This window comes from Pseudophryne corroboree, chromosome 10 (assembly GCF_028390025.1).
Source record: "Pseudophryne corroboree isolate aPseCor3 chromosome 10, aPseCor3.hap2, whole genome shotgun sequence".
Lineage (NCBI taxonomy): Eukaryota > Metazoa > Chordata > Amphibia > Anura > Myobatrachidae > Pseudophryne > Pseudophryne corroboree.
Window position 1 is genome coordinate 208,163,206 of NC_086453.1, and position 17,910 is coordinate 208,181,115.

Sequence of the window (17,910 nt, forward strand, 5' to 3'; positions counted from 1 at the left end):
ACGAATCATATGAGTGGGGTGAACGGCAGGTTTGCCAGGTCGTGCCATGTAGGGCATTTTTTGCCATTCATCAATAGCCTTCAGTTTCTTATGGAGAAACATTGAATATGCCATCAAAGTATTGTCCAAAAGTATATTAATGCACCTGGCAACCCTGGTGAACGAAATGGACACACACCTCCGCCGAATCCCTGAGACTGACTCACCGAACCCCTGGGGTTCGATCGAACTCGGGTTAAGAACCACTGCTTTAGACCATTGCAGGACCGTCACACACCTGAGTGCAGTCCTGGAGAAAGTATAAAAAATATCTACCTTATTGACGATGAGAATTTTCCCACAGTGACTTGACACACACGTCTACAAATAAATATACTGAGCCAGTTTGGACTACGTGGAATGTCCAAAGTATAATAAAATGCTAACAACAGGTGACATTAATTACCTTTGATTTATTGCTTCTATGATATCCTTGGTTATGTCAATGGAATTTTTATTTAATGGAAAAAGTATTACTCAGCCTATATACAAAATCATTTTGGAATAAAAACAAACCATACTTCATACATTATTGCGGTTGCTGAGGATAATATGGTAATGCAGTATTTAATCTCAAACCTGTTTGAACTCTTGTGAAGATTTTATTTTTATTCTTGATTATATTTTTAAGCAGGTGTTTCCATGGCAATATGAAACTGTACTGGACCCTGATTTGACCTACTGGATTCTTGTATTGCAATGGGAAGCTGTTTCAATACTACCAGTCAGGTTCCGGGCGGTCACAATACTAATGCCGGAATCCCGACATGGGGGGTCATTCCGAGTTGTTCGCTCGGTAAATTTCTTCGCATCGCAGCGATTTACCGCTTAATGCGCATGCGCAATGTTCGCACTGCGACTGCGCCAAGTATATTTGCTATGCAGTTAGGAATATTACTCACGGTTTTTTGATCGTTCTGGTGATCGTAATGTGATTGACAGGAAGTGGGTGTTTCTGGGCGGAAACAGGCCGTTTTAGGGGCGTGTGGGAAAAAACGCTACAGTTTCTGGGAAAAACGCGGGAGTGGCTGGAGAAACGGAGGAGTGTCTGGGCGAACGCTGGGTGTGTTTGTGACGTCAAACCAGGAACGACAAGCACTGAACTGATCGCACTGGCAGAGTAAGTCTCGAGCTATTCAGAAACTGCACAGAGATGTCTTATCGCAATATTGCGAATCTTTCGTTCGCAATTTTAAGATGCTAAGATTCACTCCCAGTAGGCGGCGGCTTAGCGTGTGCAATGCTGCTAAAAGCAGCTTGCGAGCGAACAACTCGGAATGACCCCCAAGGGGTAAAATGCTGCTGCCGGAATACCGGCAAGTAAGGCTATTCTCCCGCTGTGGTTGTCCACAACATCCGTAGAGGGAGAATATAACCTGTGGTGAGTGCAGCGAGCCTGCAAAGGGCTTTCTAGTGCTCACCCCATTGTCGGAATCATGACAGCCGGGATCCCGTCCGCTGGCAAATAGTACGTATCCCATTGCAACTACTCATATTACCTGAAAGAAGAAAAATACCAGGGTTACATGAGATAGTTTTTGGAATAAAGTCAAGTTATTATATCTACACAATTGTTAATTGTAATTCATTAACATAAACATTGATGGTAAGATAGTCAGCACAGTGGCACAATGGCTAGCTATGTTGACTCACAACACTGAGGCCATGGGCTTGATTCCAAGAAGGTGGAGTTTGCAATGTTGGACTGGCCCACAGATGCACAGGGGAAATCCCTGGTGGGCCCCACTGCCCTAGAGACCTACCCCATTCTATAGAGTTGGAGAAGGATCACAGATGAACTTAGGTACTTGGTTTCTTTCTACTGAAACTACACTAAGACATGACAATCTAATGGCTGACCAAATACCTGTGTGGTGGCTGGCCACACCCCTTAAGCTTGGCCCCTATTACTGCATTCCCTGGTGATCCCTTCATGCCATAGTTCGACTCTGGAAGTTTGTATACTCTCTCCGTGTCTGCATGGATTTCCTCAAGGTGCGTGCTACAGGTTTTTCCTACAATCCAAAAACAAACTGGAAGGTTTATTGGCTTCCAACAATGATGAACTCTGGTGTACAGTAGGAATTTAGACTGTAATCTCCAGTGGAGTAGAGACTGATGTGAATGACACTTATTCTCTGTAAAGCACTGCGTAATAAGTGTTATGAACAAACTGTTAGCAAATAAAATATTACAGGCTGAATCTATACTTCTGAGAATTCAACCTTTCAATTCACCAGTCAATGAAACGGCTTCAGCCAAACAAACGGTTGCCTTCAGCCAGGGTGTATAGCCTGTGTTATGATAATGTGGAAGATACAGTTTAGTATTAACTATATCAGGGGTGGGCAAACTACGGCCTGCGGGCCATATACGATCCTTCCTGGCCCGCTGCCTCCCACCACTGAGCAATGACAAGCGGCCCGACCGGCTGCTTGTCATTGCGCTACAATAGCTTCAAGCCGCGGCCACCGCTGAGTGTGGAGAGAACAGGTCACTCACTGTGTGCAGCCGGGTGTACTGGACGCAGTGCAGTGGACAGAAGGACCAGGTAGACGTCAGGCATTGGGTGGAGACTCGGAGTTGGGGGTGGAGCAAATGGCAACACTCGGACCCGGGAGATTTAAATGAAGCTGCACTGTCTGCAGTGGGGGAGCGGCGCGCTGTCGGGGGGTAATTCCAAGTTGATCGCAGCAGGAATTTTTTTAGCAGTTGGGCAAAACCATGTGTACTGCAGGGGGGACAGATATAACATGTGCAGAGAGAGTTAGATTTGGGTGGGGTGCATTCAAACTGAAATCTAAATTGCAGTGTAAAAATAAAGTAGCCAGTAATTACCCTGCACAGAAACAAAATAACCCACCCAAATCTAACTCTCTCTGCAAATGTTATATCTGTCACACCTGCAGTGCACATGGTTTTGCCCAATTGCTAACAAACTTGCTGCTGCGATCAACTCAGAATTACCCCCTCTGTGTCTGTGGATTGTCAATGCTACCGTAAGTCTGCCAGTGCCCAGTATGCAGGGGGTGGGAGGGGGAGCTGCTCAGTGTGCCCAAGGAGGGAGAGATAGGGAGAGAAGCTGCTAATATACTGGATGCTGTTTCTTAGTTTTCAGTAGTTTTTAATTTTATTTTTTTATTATTCACTTATAATGGTGTAGCCCTCTCTATATATAGGGGCTGGGAGAGCTGGTTTTCAACCATGGTAAAATTGATGTGTAGATGTATTTATTATTGTAATATGTCAGTATTTATTATTGTAATATGTTATTGTTGTAATAACATAGCCATTATAGTGGTCTTAGAGTGGATAGTGGTATCCTGGACATGTGGTGCTGGAGAGCGTGAACATCAGAGAACATTCTGGTGTGAGCACGAGAGACCAGGGAGGAGGACGGTTAGTCAGCGCGTGAGGTTAGAGGAGAGGACAGAGCTACGCAGGAGGAAGAGGAGAGAGGCTGGAAGCTGGCGGGGCTACGCGGACCGACGCGGGTGATATAGAGCCCCGGAGGTACGGCAATTGAGGATAAAGCACCTAGGTCGGAGGCGAGGGTGTGCATTGCCGGAGCGGAGACTGCGTAGTTACAGAGGAGAACCGGAGAAAGAGAGAGCTGACCTGATCGGGCACGTTAATGCTGAGAGTCTGAGGGGTGAGTGACGGCAGGCTGTCCCCTTGGTGTCCGGACACAACACTCCGCATTGACGACCCCCGTACCTTCGGCCAGCTGCGGTTGATGGTAGACGGAGCAGAGAGAGGGGGTAGAGTAAGCGCCCGGCGGCTGAGGAAAGGAAGGAAGGTTGACCCCTGGGAAGGACAGAAAGACTGGCAGTAATCAAGCTGCATAGCCCCGGCCAGCGGCTGCATAGGAGACGGAGGGAAGAAGGGACAGCAGTCAGAGTCGGCATGCTGGGCGGTTCCTGTGAGTGACACAAGGGAAAGGTGAACCAGGGGAGTGGCGCACTATTAGAAAACCCCTCAGGAATCCCCTCCCTGCTGGTCAGTAATACCTTACAGAGGTGGGACACATCAGGGGCAGTGGAGAGCCCTAATAAGCTGCTGTGGAGTGACTTATGGAGACAAGTAGTTGGCTGATTTAAAAGAGTGAACAGTGGGTAGTGTCTGAGGATCCAGCATATCCACCTGTTAGGATCAGAACGTCCACATACTTCAGACCAGAGTTGGGGGAGTATTGCAGGAGCAATAGAGACGGTGATGCAGGAACCAGGGTACTAGAAAGCGCAGACAAGAGATTGCAGAGAGAACGGTGGCAGGAGTCCTATCCTGGGGGGCTACATCAGTGGTAGTGATCCTCCTGGACGGAGGGTGGTACATGGACAACTACTACTCTAAGGGTCCGGCAAGGAGGTAGAGGGACAGTGGAGTTATACCCTAATTGCTCCTTTACGGGTAGATCCGGAAAGACAGCCATTATTCTTACAAGAGGTTAATGGTAGCAGGTCTCGATATCCTCCGAGACGGAATATCATAATAGATATATAAGAGAGGGACCCTGAGGCACAAGTACTGAATTAGTGTCGCATATGACTAATAGCAGCTCCTTGCTTATATAGTAATTGTACGACGAGAGAAACAGCATCTACAGCACCTGTTAATCTATTGAGTGCCTGGTTGTACTACTATACTTCGCTGAGAGTGATTCAGGATAGAAAAGTCAATAGGCAGGAGCCGGAGATCAAATTATTATCCCATCTGGTCGCCAATAGTGGATAGAGATAGTCCACCACTCTACACTAAGTATAGGAGAAGCTTGCTACGCCAGTTTGAGTATTGAACTAAAAATAAGTACTAGCCATCCTATAGGGAAAGATTACCTATACTTAGGTGACTATTAGCTGTGAGAACCCAATTGGATGGCATACATCTACCTCAAGGGCCCCAACAGTGCACCAACGTATCCTTCATCCTTCTAACCGGCAACAAAGAAGTGAGATACTACTTGAAGCTTTATTGAATTTCATTCATCTATAACTCGGGATCAGTAAAGGGTTGTGATTGTTTATAAATTTTTACTGAACCGGTTTTCTCATAATTTTTTTTGTAATTGCATGCAATTAACTTTGCATAGAGGGAAAGATATGGATTGTATAAATTTGTCTTTACCTGTTACAACTAATTTATTACAAGTTAATGTTCATTGGATCTACTCCGGTATGACAATATGACAATGGGATTGGTGATTTAATAAAATACTTACCAGGATATTGAAGTTCCAGCCTATAATTCTCTGATGGATCTGAAAAACAAGACAAAATAGTTAAAGGTCGGTATAAGAGTTATAACTTACTAAAGGGTAACATCACTTGCCCCTTTAGGGCTTTCCCAAGCGAGCCCGGCAATTTTACAACTGCTTGGGTGGAGGCACGCCTGATTAATAAGATAGTAACCATTGCACCATTACACTTCTAGTGGCAGAGAGCAAGATAGGGTTACAGTGGTCTCTTTACTTGAATGAAGACCCTTTTTTTTTAGACATTACTATTTATTTTTGCCAGCCCCCATTATTAATATATATATATATATTTTGCATACATGGGGGGGGGGTTCTGGAGTTGCAGGAGAAAAATGCCACTATATAAATAAAAAGGGGCATATTTTGTGTGTGCGGCCCTCGAATAATCGCTGGAAAGTGTTAAGTGGCCCCCCGGCTGAAATAATTGCCCACCCCTGATCTTTATGGATATTTTATTGTTACTATTTAGGATAAATTTATATTAATGTAACCCCTAGTATGTATGAGGGTATTCAATAGTATTTATGCTCCACAGTGGTCTTTCGTGACATATGTATATATTACATGTGTACATAAATGATTTGTAATAATTATTGTATATTTCTCTGACGTCCTAGTGGATGCTGGGAACTCCGTAAGGACCAAGGGGAATAGCGGCTCCGCAGGAGACTGGGCACAACTAAGAAAGATTTAGGACTACCTGGTGTGCACTGGCTCCTCCCTCTATGCCCCTCCTCCAGACCTCAGTTAGAATTTTGTGCCCGGCTGAGCTGGATGCACACTAGGGGCTCTCCTGAGCTCTTAGAAAAATAAAGTTTATTTTAGGTTTTTTATTTTCAGTGAGATCTGCTGGCAACAGACTCACTGCTACGAGGGACTAAGGGGAGAGAAGCGAACCTACCTGCTTGCAGCTAGCTTGGGCTTCTAGGCTACTGGACACCATTAGCTCCAGAGGGATCGAACACAGGCCCAGCCTCGGTCGTCCGGTCCCGGAGCCGCGCCGCCGCCCCCCTTACAGAGCCAGAAGCAAGAAGAGGGTCCTGGAAATCGGCGGCAGAAGACTTCGGTCTTCATCAAGGTAGCGCACAGCACTGCAGCTGTGCGCCATTGCTTCCCATGCACACCTCACACTCCGGTCACTGATGGGTGCAGGGCGCTGGGGGGGGGGCGCCCTGGGCTGCAATATTGAGTACCTTGGCTGGCAAATAACACATAATATAGTCATAGAGACTATATATGTGTAAAATACCCCTGCCAGATATACATAGAAAAAAGCGGGAGAAGTCAGCCGAAAAAGGGGCGGGGCTATCTCCCTCAGCACACTGGCGCCATTTTCCCTCACAGCTCCGCTGGAAGGATCGCTCCCAGGCTCTCCCCTGCAGTTTCCAGACTACATAGGGTAAAAAAGAGAGGGGGGGGGGCACTAAATTTAGGCGCAATAGTGTGTATACAAGCAGCTATTGGGAAAAATCACTCACTTATAGTGTTAATCCCTGTGTTATATAGCGCTGTTGGTGTGTGCTGGCATACTCTCTCTCTGTCTCCCCAAAGGGCTTTGTGGGGTCCTGTCCTCAGTCAGAGCATTCCCTGTGTGTGTGCGGTGTGTCGGTACGGCTGTGTCGACATGTTTGATGAGGAGGCTTATGTGGAGGCGGAGCAGGTGCCGATAAATGTGATGTCACCCCCTGCGGGGTCGACACTTGAGTGGATGGTTATGTGGAAGGAATTACGCGACAGTGTCGACTCCTTACATAAAAGGTTTGACGACATAGCAGATGTGGGACAGCCGGCTTCTCAGCCTGTGCCTGCCCAGACGTCTCTAAAGCCATCGGGGGCTCTAAAACGCCCGCTACCTCAGATGGCAGACACAGATGTCGACACGGATACTGACTCCAGTGTCGACAATGATGAGACTAGTGTACATTCCAATAGAGCCACCCGTTACATGATTACGGCAATGAAAAATGTGTTGCATATTTCTGATATTACCCCAGGTACCACAAAAAAGGGTATTATGTTTGGGGAGAAAAAACTACCAGTGGTTTTTCCCCCATCTGATGAATTAAATGAAGTGTGTGAAGAAGCGTGGGCTTCCCCCGATAAGAAACTGGTAATTTCTAAAAGGTTACTAATGGCGTACCCTTTCCCGCCAGAGGACAGGTCACGTTGGGAGACATCCCCTAGGGTGGATAAAGCGCTCACACGTCTGTCAAAAAAGGTGGCACTACCGTCTCCGGACACGGCCGCCCTAAAGGAGCCTGCAGATAGAAAGCAGGAGGCTATCCTGAAGTCTGTATATACACACTCAGGTATTATACTGAGACCGGCTATTGCTTCAGCATGGATGTGCAGTGCTGCAGCTGCGTATTGAGATTCCCTGTCGGAAAACATTGATACCCTAGACAGGGACACTATATTGCTAACCGTAGAGCATATTAAAGACGCTGTCTTGTACATGAGAGATGCACAGAGGGATATTTGCCGGCTGGCATCTAAAATAAACGCTATGTCCATTTCTGCCAGGAGAGGATTGTGGACTCGGCAGTGGACAGGAGATGCAGATTCTAAAAGGCACATGGAAGTATTGCCTTACAAGGGTGAGGAGTTGTTTGGGGATGGTCTCTCGGACCTCGTTTCCACAGCGACAGCTGGAAAGTAAGCATTTTTACCCCATGTTCCCTCACAGCCAAAGAAAGCACCGTATTATCAGGTACAGTCCTTTCGGCCCCAGAAAGGCAAGCGGGTTAGAGGCGCGTCCTTTCTGCCCAGAGGCAGAGGTAGAGGTAAAAAGCTGCAACATACAGCCAGTTCCCAGGAACAAAAGTCCTACCCCGCTTCCTCTAAGTCCACCGCATGACGCTGGGGCTCCACAGGCGGAGCCAGGTACGGTGGGGGCCCGTCTCAAGAACTTCAGCGACCAGTGGGCTCGCTCACGGGTGGATCCCTGGATTCTACAAGTAGTATCTCAGGGGTACAAGCTGGAATTCGAGATGTCTCCCCCTCGCCGTTTCCTCAAATCTGCCTTGCCGACAGCCCCCCGGACAGGGAGGCAGTGCTGGAGGCGATTCACAAGCTGTATTCTCAGCAGGTGATAATCAAGGTACCCCTCCTGGCTTCAACAAGGACAGTGTTACTATTCCACAATGTTTGTGGTACCGAAACCGGATGGTTCGGTGAGACCCATTTTAAATTTAAAATCCTTGAACACTTATATAAGAAGGTTCAAGTTCAAGATGGAATCGCTCAGGGCGGTGATTGCAAGCCTGGACGAGGGGGATTCCATGGTATCACTGGACATCAAGGATGCTTACCTGCATGTCCCCATTTACCCTCCTCACCAGGAGTACCTCAGATTTGTGGTACAGGACTGTCATTACCAATTCCAGACGTTGCCGTTTGGTCTGTCCACGGCACCGAGGGTATTTACCAAGGTAATGGCCGAAATGATGATACTCCTTCGGAGAAAGGGAGTTTTAATTATCCCATACTTGGACGATCTCCTTATAAAGGCGAGGTCCAGGGAACAGTTTTTGATCGGTGTAGCACTAGCTCGGGAAGTGCTACAACAGCACGGCTGGATCCTGAATATTCCAAAGTCGCAGCTGGTTCCTACAACGCGTCTACTGTTCCTGGGGATGGTTCTGGACACAGAACAGAAATAAGTGTTTCTCCCGGAGGAGAAGGCCAAGGAGTTGTCATCTCTAGTCAGAGACCTCCTAAAATCAAAACAGGTGTCGGTGCACCACTGCACGCGAGTCCTGGGAAAGATGGTGGCTTCTTACGAAGCAATTCCATTCGGAAGGTTCCATGCAAAGATCTTTCAGTGGGATCTGTTGGACAAGTGGTCCGGATCGCATCTTCAGATGCATCGGCTGAAAACCCTGTCTCCAAGGACCAGGGTGTCGCTGTTGTGGTGGCTGCAGAGTGCTCATCTTCTAGAGGGCCGCAGATTCGGCATACAGGACTGGGTCCTGGTGACCACGGATGCCAGCCTTCGAGGTTGGGGGGCAGTCACACAGGGAAGAAACTTCCAGGGACTATGGACAAGTCAGGAGACTTCCCTACACATAAATATTCTGGAACTAAGGGCCATTTACAATGCCCTAAGTCAGGCAAGACCCCTGCTTCAACACCAGTCGGTGCTGATCCAGTCAGACAACATCACGGCGGTCGCCCATGTAAACCGACAGGGCGGCACAAGAAGCAGGATGGCAATGGCAGAAGCCACAAGGATTCTCCGATGGGCGGAAAATCATGTGTTAGCACTGTCAGCAGTGTTCATTCCCGGAGTGGACAACTGGGAAGCAGACACGACCTCCACCCGGGAGAGTGGGGACTTCATCCAGAAGTCTTCCAAATGATTGTACACCGTTGGGAAAGGCCACAGGTGGACATGATGGCGTCCCGCCTCAACAAAAAGCTAAAAAGATATTGCGCCAGGTCAAGGGACCCTCAGGCTATAGCTGTGGATGCTCTAGTGACACCGTGGGTGTACCAGTCGGTTTATGTGTTCCCTCCTCTGCCTCTCATACCTAAGGTACTGAGAATAATAAGAAGGAGAGGAGTAAGAACTATACTTGTGGTTCCGGATTGGCCAAGAAGAGCTTGGTACCCAGAACTTCAAGAAATGATTTCAGAGGACCCATGGCCTCTGCCGCTCAGACAGGACCTGCTGCAGCAGGGACCCTGTCTGTTCCAAGACTTACCGCGACTGCGTTTGACGGCATGGCGGTTGAACGCCGGATCCTGAAGGAAAAGGGCATTCCGGAGGAAGTCATCCCTACGCTGATTAAAGCTAGGAAGGAGGTGACCGCAAACCATTATCACCGCATATGGCGAAAATATGTTGCGTGGTGTGAGGCCAGATGGGCCCCAATGGAGGAATTTCAGCTGGGTCGATTTCTGCACTTCCTACAGTCAGGGGTGACTATGGGCCTCAAATTAGGTTCCATTAAGGTCCAGATTTCGGCTCTGTCGATTTTCTTCCAAAAAGAACTGGCTTCACTGCCTGAAGTTCAGACGTTTGTTAAAGGAGTGCTGCATATTCAGCCCCCTTTTGTGCCTCCAGTGGCACCTTGGGATCACAACGTGGTGTTGGATTTCCTTAAGTCACATTGGTTTGAGCCACTTAAATCCGTGGAACTAAAATATCTCACGTGGAAAGTGGTCATGCTGTTGGCCTTGGCTTCGGCCAGGCGTGTGTCAGAATTGGCGGCTTTGTCATGTAAAAGCCCTTATCTGATTTTCCATATGGATAGGGCAGAATTGAGGACTCGTCCCCAATTTCTTCCTAAGGTGGTATCTGCTTTTCATTTGAACCAACCTATTGTGGTGCCTGCGGCTACTAAGGACTTGGAGGATTCCAAGTTGCTGGACGTAGTCAGGGCCCTGAAAATCTATGTTTCCAGGACGGCTGGAGTCAGGAAAACTGACTCACTATTTATCCTGTATGCGCCCAACAAGCTGGGTGCTCCTGCTTCAAAGCAGTCTATTGCTCGCTGGATCTGTAGTACGATTCAACTTGTACATTCTGCGGCTGGACTGCCGCATCCTAAATCTGTAAAAGCCCATTCCACGAGGAAAGTGGGCTCTTCTTGGGCGGCTGCCCGAGGGGTCTCGGCTTTACAACTTTGCCGAGCTGCTACTTGGTCGGGTTCAAACACGTTTGCTAAGTTCTACAAGTTTGATACCCTGGCTGAGGAGGACCTTGCTTTTGCTCATTCGGTGCTGCAGAGTCATCCGCACTCTCCCGCCCGTTTGGGAGCTTTGGTATAATCCCCATGGTCCTTACGGAGTTCCCAGCATCCACTAGGACGTCAGAGAAAATAAGAATTTACTCACCGGTAATTCTATTTCTCGTAGTCCGTAGTGGATGCTGGGCGCCCATCCCAAGTGCGGATTGTCTGCAATACTTGTATATAGTTATTGCCTAACTAAAGGGTTATTGTTTAGAGCCATCTGTTGAGAGGCTCAGTTATTTTTCATACTGTTAACTGGGTATAGTATCACGAGTTATACGGTGTGATTGGTGTGGCTGGTATGAGTCTTACCCGGGATTCCAAAATCCTTTCCTTATTGTGTCAGCTCTTCCGGGCACAGTATCCTAACTGAGGTCTGGAGGAGGGGCATAGAGGGAGGAGCCAGTGCACACCAGGTAGTCCTAAATCTTTCTTAGGTGTGCCCAGTCTCCTGCGGAGCCGCTATTCCCCATGGTCCTTACGGAGTTCCCATCATCCACTACGGACTACGAGAAATAGAATTACCGGTGAGTAAATTCTTATTTTATTTATTTGTACATGCATGAATTTCATGATGTGAACAAGTAACCAATGCCTGCATATTCGGGGGCATAGAGTGGCATGCGAGGGACGGAGAGGTTGAGCTGGAGGCTCCCCGTGCACAAGGGTAACTGCCTGGGGGGTGAGCTGAGACTTACTCACGGGGAAGAGAAAAAGACAGTTGCTCGTGTGAGGTCGTCAGTTGGTGGTGTAGGGAGGAGAGACAGAGCAGCAGCGGAGGTGTGAGCACCGGACGATAAAGGAGAGGTGAACTTATGGAAAGATTTGGGGGAGTGTATCCACGAAGCTCCCTGCCACCCGCATTGATCGATCCGCTGTAAGCCGAACAGAGGCGGGTGGATCTCGTCTATGACCCGCCAGATGCCGCATTGAAGTCCGCCTCCTAAGTGAGTGGGCGGTACGTACTGGCAAGGCAGAGAGCTAGGAGGGAGGTGCGGCTGGGATACTAAGAGCGACGCGACCCTCCGGAGCTGCTGGATAGAGGACACAGCCTCATAGAGACTGAAGGGCAGCTGTCCTGGCCAATAATTGAGTTGGGAGGGGGAGTCGAGGGAGAGGCTATTCCCCTTTCAGGCTGACAGATGAATACGTAAGTGTTTAATACAGCCACACTGCACACAGGTATAGCACCTATCTGAGCTCATGATGTAAAGGTGACAGGACTAGAAACTGTCAGGAGGAAGCTATTATTGCCAAACATATTTAACACTCCTATTAGGTACCAAGAGTATAATCTGCTGTTCCCTGCTGTTCTCACATGACTGCCATAGAGTGCTGGTAATCATCTGTAGACTACTAAACCATTAAAATCAGATGAGGAGTGCCCAAAACAGTAGAATCATAATACACCAGACTATTTGAACTATATTCGAGAAATTATAATTTCTACAATTATACTACTACTTAACGAGATGGTGAGAGGAGGAGGAATCTGCGCTACTCAGTGATGTTGCCTGAACCTGAATACCTTAACAGTCAATATTTATGGATACTGTCCGTGCATATAACCCACTAGTGGATAGTGCATAGGGTCCTATTGCGTATAACCAGGGTCATTACTGGTTAACCAAAGTCTAGCTCCAGAAAACAAGATATCTTCAGTAATAGTACAGCTCTGATGAGGACTCAGAGAAAGAGTTGAGTATAAAAGACTAGGAACTCAGAGTACCACTGAAGGACTCCCTGAATGCGGGTCTGTATTATTCAATTAAATACCCTTCAAGCCAGCCCAATAGCAGAAGGAAGGAGGACTAGCCAAATTTAAAGGGAAAGCCACTTCAATTGCACGGGAGTAACAATAGGAGCGGTGAACCCATTAGACTTCTAATATAATTTGCAGCTTGGAAAGTATACTGTCTAACAGACCTATATTTAATGATACAATTCTATCATAATCGTAATGAACTGCAGTGTGCACTCTACAACCGTGGGCCCAAGTAACTGAGTATATATATAATTCATGTATGAGTACCCGGGTCACTCTAGGTAAAAATTTTTGGTTTCACCCACAGTTTTTATGTCTTGCATGCATTACTGATTATATAGGCGGAATATTTTTTTCAGTATATGTATTATATGTTATGTTGTGAGTACCATCAATATAACCCTAATTGTTGTAGAATTAAACCTGTTGGTAATAAAATAACCTTAAGAATACTTACCGGTGACGTTGTTTCCACATCCAAGGAAGAACCTGCAACGAAGAAATAGAAGGTGTAAAAGGTAACGCCGTGATATGAGGTACTTTATTATTAAGCAATTCATCATATTAAAACACTATTCACTCCTCCTGTAGAGGGTGTACTGGGGTAATTGGATTGGTGTACTGGGTGGAAATTACTCCAACACAATCACAAACGGCAGTCCTAAACTAGCCGGGGAGATATACCAAAATCCCAAATAGTTTAGGTGGAGGCACTGGGCGGTGATACAGGATACCCCTGGGTGAATAGAGGGGTTACATTAATTTCCAGCAATAAAGTCTTTTTTTACCCTCAAGTAAGAGAGTCTGAGCCAGTGCACAGATTATGTACTTTGTTTCATGTATGAGGGGGCAGCTGGCAGTGTTGGACTGGGGCATGAAGGGCCCAACAGGGGATTACATATGGATGGTCACACCCCTTCCAGCAACAGACCATGGGGGTCATTCCGAGTTGTTCGCCTGTTGCCGATTTTCGCTATATTGCGATTAGTCGCTTACTGCGCATGCGCAAGGTTCGCAGAGCGCATGCGCTTAGTTATTTTACACAAAAGTTAGGTATTTTACTCACGGCATAACGAGGATTTTTAATCGTTCTGGTGATCGTACTGTGATTGACAGGAAGTGGGTGTTTCCGGGCGGAAACTGGGCGTTTTCTGGGCGTGTGCGAAAAAACGCTGGCGTTTCTGGGAAAAACGCGGGAGTGTCTGAAGAAACGGGGAAGTGTCTGGGCGAACGCTGGGTGTGTTTGTGACGTCAAACCAGGAACGAAACTGACTGAACTGATCGCAATGGCTGAGTAAGTCTGGAGCTACTCAGAAACTGCTAAGAAATTTCTATTCGCAATTCTGCGAATCTTTCGTTCGCAATTCTGCTAAGCTAAGATACACTCCCAGAGGGCGGCGGCTTAGCGTGTGCAATGCTGCTAAAAGCAGCTAGCGAGCGAACAACTCGGAATGAGGGCCCATGGGCCTAATTCAAATCTGATCGCAGCAAAATTTGTTAGCTAATGTGCAAAACCATGTGCACTGCAGGGGGGCAGATGTAATGTGCAGAGAGAGTTAGATTTGGGTGGGGTGTGTTCAAACTGAAATTTAAATTGCATTGTTAAAATAAAGCAGCCAGTATTTACCCTGCACAGAAACAATATAACCCACCTAAATCTAACTCTCTCTGTGTTGACCCCTATTTACCACCATGAATTCTGGGCTATAAGCATATAACTGAGATACTAAAACCTGGGTATAATTTGGTAAAAATATATCTTTTTATGTGAAATAATATACATATATAGTTTTTAAACTATAGGAAAGAAACCTAAATTACTAAAGGTACCACTGTAAGGATCATTATTATTGAAACAGTGTTGATTTCGTGTTGAAAGAGGCTTTTAAAGGGTTAATGCGGCATAATAGGGATCTAAGGGAATTTTCAAGAAATAACTCATGACTTGCATGCCAGCAGCTTTAAATAGAGACAGTTGGAGGGGGCACCCAGCAGCAGGGGTTGGCTGGCAGATACCCCGGGGATGCGCACTGTTGTACCTGGTGGCTGGAGCTGCGAGATGTGATGAATCTGAGCGGGATGTAGTAAAAGCTTCAGTAACAAGTGACCCGTGAAACCCACTCCAGACACGGAGGTTGTGTCCCAGCGCCTGCTAGAGATGGGTTGCAGTGGTCCCCCTGACCCATCGTTATCAACCTTACCTAAAAGCTGCAGTGAATACTGGGAGGAGGCGGCGACAGCATACCCATCATATAGCAGCAAATGCGATGATTAGAGGTATGCAAGCTGAGGAGGCAGGACTCCAGTACGAGCCCCTAAGAGCCGCCGGCAATATCCGTGAGTCAGGGGAGTGGCTTATAATCAGTGGTGTAAGTAGAAAAAATGTCTTATAACATAGTATTTGAGGTTGAAAAGAGGCAAAGCATTCATAGGCGGCATTAGGTGTTGTATTTCCGCCCTCAATGTTCGGAGCGCCGGTCACGTGAGCTAATCTAAATGTAATAGATAAAATCTAAATAAAGATGGAGATCACGTGACCGCGCTCAGCATATAGCTTAGAGAGCTAACAACATAATATAACTATATTATAATAAACATCTCACTGAAGAGGTGTATAGAGACCCTATAGAAGTTAAAAAGAGAATCTTTGCAGCTAACAATAAAAAGCAGCATAAAGACACAGGGTAAATAAACCCCAGTGTCATAATAGCAGTGTATATACTATATTTAATTTAGGATCACAAAATCACAGTCTTGCTTATTGGTTTTAATAATTAGTTTAACCAACAAAACAATGTTATGATATTAGAATGTTAAAGGAATAGTCCCTGTAGGGAAAGGAATTAAGTGGAATAAACTAAAACCGGAGTCTAAAGATAGCCAAATTTCATTGAATGAGTCCAAATGTCTAAAAAGACAATTGTTAAACCCGCAAGTGTATCCCAGAGGAGCATATGGAGCCATATTAGATATATATTTTATATTATCTTAATTATTTATCATTTTATTTCTCTATCAATTTTTCTACATCTTATCGCCTCAATATATGTATAGGGCTAATTGAAGGGGAAGAGGAAAAAAAAAATCTATCTATGGAGTGTTTTATTAAATTATGGTGTTAAGTTCTACAGCCTCATTCAAACCTCTCAGGTAAATTGTGCCCATTCGAAACATCCAATATGCTTCTTGTTGGCACAATCTTTTATACCTATCACCCCCTCTATTGGACAGTGGAATATGTTCCACCCCAATAAATCTGAGGTTTTTTGGATTTCCATTATGGGCCATGTGAAAGTGCTGAGAAACACTATGAGACTCAAGTCTCTTGATAATATTTCTACGGTGCTCAAGAAATCTAACTTTCAATTTCCTAGTTGTACGTCCCACATATTTGAGACCACATTCGCATATAAGGATATATATAACATAAGTGGAATTACAATTAATAAATGCTTTTTCACACATAGTGTGGGCGGAAGCGCTATGTTTGGCGCCGCCTTTGGATGTCTCCCTGCACACAGCTAGCCGCGTTGGAGGGCGGAAGTGGCCTAAACGGCGTCCACTCCGTGACAACTTCCTATGTACTGGCGGGCGCGGCTGGTGCTCCGATCACGTGGCGCAACAGTGGTCACGTGACCGGACCTCCGATCATGGGGGAAGATACTGCGCTGCCTTTATTTCTGTCCCCAACCAATAACATTATACAAACTGTGTTTCCATAGTGATACTAACCACAACAGATGTAATTATTGGTTAGTAATTACACCCATACTTCCTGTTCACCTTTGCTGCTTAAGTTAAATATGTTTTGTATATGAATAAGTTATAATAAAAACTGAGTTATAGTCACATAATTCACATCATGTGAGAAGTAGGTCTGTCTTATATATGATTTTATAGTATTTATATGTTTATTGTTTCATAATCATGCAACATTACAACCAGGTGCTAATTAGCCACCATATTGAAAGGGGTATATAAACCCCTCATATCCTAACCATTGATACCTTTGAAAAAGCTGCTAGCTGATTGCAGCGAAACGCGTCAGGTACACAGGGACCCAAGCCAGGAACTTATTGCTGGAAGACCGAACCACCCCCACCAAGATCCAGACCATCATTTACACTTGGAGGACTTTAATAGCAAGCTGAACCGATGATATTGATTTACCGTATTGCATGAGGAGCTCACCATTCAAAATCTTGGAGCATCATACCCTGTAGCGGTAACTTGTTACTACATTGGACACTGCTTACCTCCTAAAACCTGTTTACACTGGACTCAGATACATCTGGGGGACTATTTTGGAACGGACTTTCCATCTTCAAATCTCTTTCCTGGCAATTTGGGTAACCCTAAAAATGCTTATTATTTCAATTGTATGTTTTTTAAATTCCTATTCATGTTGCATGCATTTTATGGTGTATTCACCACAATATTTTAGTGTAATAATTTTTCAATATTAAATTGTGCAATTATTAGATAAATTACTATTGTTGTTACGGGTGTAGTACGGCTGACCGGCGGTCTCCTGACCGCCGGTCAGCTTACCGACGCCGGGATCCCGGCAGCATACCGACGCCGGGATCCCGGCGGGGAGGGGCGAGTGCAGCAAGCCCCTTGCGGGCACGCTGCGCTCGCCACGCTGCGGGCTCGGTGGTGACCTGCGGTCGCCACGGGTTTCTTTTCCCACTCTATGGGTGTCGTGGACACCCACGAGTGGAAATAGTCCCTGTTGGTCGGCATGCCGACCATCGGGACAGTGACCCGTCGGGCTGGTGGAGGAGGTCATGTGACTGTCGGTCAGCTGACAAGCGTTCACATGAATACCACCCGTTGTTACATCGTACAAATTTAGCGCAGCCTCCAATTTGCTTTAATCAATTTAGTAGCTCGCCTTTGAACACTTTCGAGTTCACTGATGTCTTTTTTATACAATGGTGCCCAAAACTGAACACAATATTCCAGGTGCGGATGTACCAATGCCGTATACAGCGGCATGATTACATCCGAGTCCCTTTTCTCAATTCCCCTTTTTATGCACGCTAGCACCTTACTTGCCTTCTTTACTGCATTTTGACATTGTGTACGGTTATTAAGCCTATTATCAATGA